This window comes from Cervus elaphus, chromosome 33 (genome assembly GCF_910594005.1).
Source record: "Cervus elaphus chromosome 33, mCerEla1.1, whole genome shotgun sequence".
In the NCBI taxonomy this organism is placed as follows: Eukaryota; Metazoa; Chordata; class Mammalia; order Artiodactyla; family Cervidae; genus Cervus; species Cervus elaphus.
The window spans coordinates 4,741,483-4,747,573 of NC_057847.1; the positions used below are offsets into that span (position 1 = coordinate 4,741,483).

Sequence of the window (6,091 nt, forward strand, 5' to 3'; positions counted from 1 at the left end):
AAGACACAGAACAAGGTTTCTTGGCAGAAGGTGTGGTATAAATGTGGAATTCAGGAAAGGTAGGGGTCCTAGCCACTCACTCTTTAATTTACAGGTAGAACCAACTCCCAGGACACAAGCAGAGACAATACAGTTGAGATGGTGTACTGGGGTTTGCTCATACTGCTGCAACAGAGTCCATTGCTACCATTTCTTCCCAACTCTGTGTTCAGTGATGTCACATTGATACTTAAAATCATGCATGGTGGAAGTATCAATACTTCTAGCACACATGTGACAAACAACACAAACAACGGATTTTTTTCCCCCCTCTGAGAGCCAGTTGTTAAACATTGACTAGCACACAGACTCATTAAACTCTTCAGACAAGTAAAATCAAGTTCCAAGACAAAAAAAAAAAAAAAAAAAAAGAAAAAAGAGGAAGGGAAACTGAATGAAACAGTATCTAATTTGTCTAGGATTTGAGGAACTCCTCAGCTGTGCACTCCCAGCAGCTGCCTGGACCCCATTATTGATATGAAAGTGATATCATATTTCTATCAGCGGCCTAGGGCTCTGGGTGGGGGGTGCTTTTTGGGCGACTGGCTTGGATTCCTTTAATCAGCATTTGTTTCTTGCTTTACATAACTGTTATTACCTATCATAAATCCAATGGCATGTGGTTATATTTATTATAAATTCTTTAAATATTAGGGACAAATTTAAATATTATCAAGTTCTTGAAGGCAAGCTTACAGACCAGTTCGCCTTGTGTGTTGGAGCTCTGCTCTCCCATTCATTATCCCTCTGATGCAATGACTTTTCACAAGCAATCAATAGCTAACCTAATAAATGGGAGGGCTCCTTAAAAATCCATTGCTTGATTGCTGAGACTGAATGTTTTATTCATTGACAGCTGTGATTTATCATTTAGTGGCGAGGAGGAAAATGTTTGTTCCAGCTGTTCTCACCAATGTTGCCCAGCAGTCGGGCTTTCTGTCTGCTTCCACAGAGCAGATTGACTTTCAGTTGGGGAACCACAGCTATATTTAGAACGTCAGGTCATTAACTATCTGTAAACAATCCAGATGCATTATCCTTCTCATTGTTCATAATTAAACTCCTCATCGTGGGAATTGTAGTGCAGAGTCTTTGATCTCATATTCAGGTTCCAAAAACTATGAAGTATTTCTATCCATGTGGAAATAGCTCCTGGCACTAGGGAAATAGTCCAGTTCCCTAATGGCACAGTGATAGCTACCATCATTTGAGGACCTACTATATGCTAGACATTAGATTAGGTCTTTATTTGCATTTTATGTTTTAAAATCTTTATAGTAACTATGAATGACTTTCATTATTGATGCCCATCTGATTCTCTGCAGGGGTGCACAGTGACAATATCAGTCAGAGTTCAATATAAGGAGTAGAACCACTAGGAGTGATGAGGAGTAAGGGATTGATTACAGGGACTTGATCCTATGCCTTTATGAAAGCAACTTAGCAGCTTAAGTATGGCTCTTTATTCTGCATCTGATGTTTTATCTGCGGTCAGCAGGGCTTCAGCAGGCAGTAGGGAAGGGAAGATGGGCATGCAGTAGAAGAAAGCAAAGACAAATGGAAACTTGCAAAAAGCAGTTGGATCCTATGGAAATGGCCTGGAAGCCGCTTTTGATGATGATGGTGTCCTACAGAAAATCTGGTGCCATTATTTATGGAGCTACACATGAATCTAGCCCAAGTGTCCAAGGAGAAGACTTCAAAGGAGCTGGTGGAGCTGTGAGCCCATTTGTGGCCACTGGAATGGGAGCAGCCTCAGGAGTCAGCAGGGACTGGGGAACTGGCTGCATCTTCATGTCAATGAGTGAGCCAGCAGACCTGCAGCAGCATTCAGGAGCTGCAACGCACACTGTGCCTCTGAGGTGTAATTCTAGACTGGCTCCTACTGCCTGCAGCTATTTGCCTGTGTGCTGGTTCTCTCTCCCATGATGGCGGGTAACAAACCTTCTAACTCCCATTGTTCAAGAAAGCTCTTCTCTTCTCAGGCCCCAGAAGCAACCTGGCCATAGGCACAAGGGACTCCAGGAGTGGAGCAGGAGCACAGACTTGGGAGCCTAAACAGAGTTTACATCTGACTTCAAGTCCTCATGATGATCTCAGGCTTCTTAACTGAGCCAAGTTACTTCAGGTGAAAAATAAGTTGTTCATCAGTACACCTCTGGCTTGTGAGAGGATTTCATGAGAAAAGGTTGAGTGCATTGATATGAATCAGCCATAGATTATATCAATGTATGACAAAACCCACTGAAATGTTGTGAAGTAATTAGCCTCCAACTAATAAAAAAATTTAAAAAAAAAAATAATAATGAATAAAAGAGAAGAAAAAAAAAAAAAAAAAAAAAGAAAAGGTTGAGTGCAATATGTTGTAATACGCATCAACACATGCTGGCTCCTTTCTCTTTCCACTGTATCCGGAATGGCCTTGGGTCCTTATCCTGACACCATAACCTTGCCTCACTGCCTGTTCTTAAAGAACAAGTAGTTCTGTTCTCTTCTCACTGGTGCCCTGATTTGGAGCAGAGTCCTCCCTATCCATAGGTCAGAGAATCCTGCCTGGTTGATGGAACCCTTTCTAGGGAGCTGCCTTCTTGGAACTCTTAGAGTCTTTCCACTGATCTCATCAGTGCCCTTGTTCCCTGGTGCATAACTGAAAACATGAGGAAGGAGGGTTTTCTGAGCCCTATGAGAACATGACTTCCCATGAAGAGTATAATGATGACATGGATGTGGATTCTGTTGAAGGAGAGGGTGAAGAAGATCTCAGTGGCTCTGCTATAGACCCTTCAGTACCACCCCTCTCTGCTGTCCCCACAGGTCTCTGTACATGGTCAGACACCCTCTAGGCACCTGCAGTGGGCTCTGACCCTACCACAACCCCTTTCTAGGACGGGGTCCCTTTTCAAGATCTAGATCATGCACTCTTGGTGTGTTCCAGGCCAAGCCTATATGTCACCTATGTTTATAAACAACAACTAATACTTGGGAATTTCCTAGTTATAAAATATTTTCTCCAAATTTTCTTTACCCATAGATTTTAGGCTTTCATACAGTGAGCCCAACTTGGATATCTTACTCTTCCCTTTGTTCACTCTTTGCTTCCTGAGGGTAGTTGCTCCCATCTCAGTTAACTCTGCCAGTAACCTGTTACACAAGTCATTCCAAATGTCACATTTTCTGTTCACTGACTTCCTGCAACCCTCTGAGTACTCTTTCGAAAGTTCTCTGTAGTCCATCTATTCTTATTTTGCAATTTAAGAAAGACTTTGATATTGAGTTCCACAAACTGTTAGGAAAAAAAGTTACACATTGTCTGCTCATCTCCAGTTTTGTAGATGAGGGAATCAGGAATCAGAAAAACAATGGGCTTGCCCCACTCTTGTGGTTAATGAGGTTCAATAACAGATCTTTTATCCCCTTAGTCAATTGACTCTAGTCAGAGGTAACATTCACTTACCTCTAATCTTAAACCAGCGCACTAGGGACTAAGTCCAAGGTCTCCCTGCAAGCATACCTCTTCTTACTTGCTTTATTCTCAGTAGATGCAAAGAGAAGCAACCCCTTGAGTACCATGTACTCTCCCTTCCCAGGTATCTGTGATGCCCCTTGACACCTTTGATGCTTTTAGGGAATCAGGGTGAATATCTGAAGTATAAGATATTTTTCCAGCATGATTCAGGCTTTCTTGCCCCTTTTCCTGTAACTCCCAATAGAGAGGTGTCGTCAAGACACAAAGACCCAAGGAGGAGCAGTGATGGGCGAATTAGCATCTGGTTCCAAATGTCCTGTATGGGGTCTTATCCAGGACTGGTTGGATCATGTCACTTAGACTTGTGTGCGGTTTCTTGCTCCCAGTATCCAGGCCTGCTTTCTAGTGGACCCTAATCCCAAGAGAGGACTGGCAGTTCCACAGTGCTGCAGGTGGGAGGAAGCAAACTGCAGGCACAGTGGCCAGCCTCGCTCCAAGGAAAAAGACACAGAACAGGGGTGGGGGGTTGGAGGGAGAGCTAGAGAAGACAGGAGGAATAGGGAAAGAAGACTTGACCTCCCCATTTGTCCCCTAAGTTCAAGAAGACACATCTTTTGAACTTCTCTGGTGGTCCAGTGGCCAAGACTCCACATGCTTCCACTGCAGACGGCACAGGTTCGATTCCTTGTTGGGGAACTAAGATCCAACATGCCACAATGTGCAGCCAAATAAATAAGTCACATTAAAAAAAAAAAGACAAATTCTTGAATAGAAGTTCTTTTAAAATGCTCCATGACAGTGGAAGATTTGAGTGCAAGTGGTCTACCAAAAGTCTGAAAAGCAGAAAGAAACGAAGGGCAGAAAAGAGAGGACGATATAAAAGGATAAGAGAAGACAAGAAAAAGAAAAGTAAGGGGAGAGAGAAGAGTAGATGGCAGAGAGGGCAGAGGGAGGGAGTGGAGGAGTGGGGGAGGGGAAGGGGAAGAGCTACTACAGTGTCTGACACACTGCCAGTGATGGTGGTGGAGGTGTGCTGGGGGTGGACGCCTCTGCAGGCGGGAGCTTACTTTCTAGCGGAAACAGGGATTAGCTGCTGGCATTGTCATTTTCCTTCTATGGTCTACTCTTTGTGTAACACTGTCAGCCACCTCCTATTCTAGGATGAAGCACATCTCTGTGATCTCTATAACCAACAGAGTGCCTGGAAGAGAGAAGATGCTCAGGTGGGAAAAGGAAAGAATGATGGATTTTGCTCAACACCTAAAGTAAAAGACTAACAACCACAGACTGGGATAGATTAATCCTTTGCAGATGAAGCCTGACTGTGCTCTCTGTTTGGCATCAAACCATAGCAGGTGGGATTCAAGGTCAATAAAAGGTCACTTCACTCTTCTCAAGACTGTTTCTTTAGTAACACAGGTGAGAGAAAGTGAGATCCACACCTGGAAAGGCCCCTCCAAAGGCTTCCTGGTAGCATAGGGGAAATGGCATGGGTTAGAAGCTGCTTTCTACATGGTTGACCCCCATCTCAATTCTTTAGCCAGAGAGACCAGCACAAGTCAGACTAGACCACCATCACACTTCTTGGCCCCAGCTGGATTCTTCATGTTTAGAAAAAAACAAAGAATGAACTAATCTTAGTCCCAAGGTCTCCTTATCTTTGGAGCAGCAGGCCAGGTTCAGGGTTCAGGCTGCAGTCTCTGAGCTTTACTTGCTCCCCAAGATTCTTGCTCTTCATGTCCTTCAGGACCCCTTGACTGCAGCCTCTCTCTTGGTATTGCACTTGAGTGTCCCTGGGTCATGGGCACTTCATTGCAAGGTCTGCAAAGGGTCCTTATACTCCTCACCAGTAATCCCTGATCTGATTAATGGTGCAAGAGCCAAACTGCACTCTCTGTGGTAACCCCGCATTCTTTTATTTTTTCCCCATTTATTTTTTTTTAGTTGGAGGCTTATTACTTTACAATATTATAGTGGTTTTTGCCATACATTGACATGAATCAGCCATGGATTTACATGTGTTTCCCATCCCGATCCCCTTTCCCACCTCCCTCTCCATCCCATCCCTCTGGGTCTTCCGAGTGCACAAGCCCTGAGCACTTGTCTCATGCATCCAACCTGGGCTGGTAACCCCACATTCTTACAAAGAGGAAGAGTTTTAAAAATTTGTGTGAAGGAGACTGGCAACATTACTACTTAGTTATACTGCTAATTAACTTTCAACTCTTTGTATAGCACATAAGTAATAACACTGCTTATATATGCAAGAGAAGGCTGGTCACTGAAATGTGCATGACAAAGAGATTATTTAAGTGAATGCCTTTAAAATGTACCAATTTAATAAATAGCAAAAATATCATTTGACCTTTATTTTTGTAGGCCACCATTACAGACCACCACATCCTGCTGCCAGTTGTGAGACTTTCTTCAAGCACAGCTGCCCTGGATAATCTAACAAGTATATATGTCAGACATCTACATAGCATGTATCAATTTTTTCAAGCCTCACAACAACCCCTCAGAAGAAGTTAAATCCCTTTTACAAGTGAATTTCTTAATGCACAAATCAATTAAACAGCTTGGAGC

At 43.3% G+C, this 6,091-nt stretch overlaps 1 non-coding gene across 1 annotated transcript; it reads right to left on the minus strand.

Annotated features, from left to right (window-relative positions):
• Window positions 1–5,669: 5,669 nt before the first annotated feature.
• LOC122688883 lies at window positions 5,670–5,799 on the minus strand. Its single transcript, XR_006339621.1, has one exon. It is a non-coding gene; the product is annotated as a small nucleolar RNA SNORA19 (small nucleolar RNA).
• Window positions 5,800–6,091: the final 292 nt, after the last annotated feature.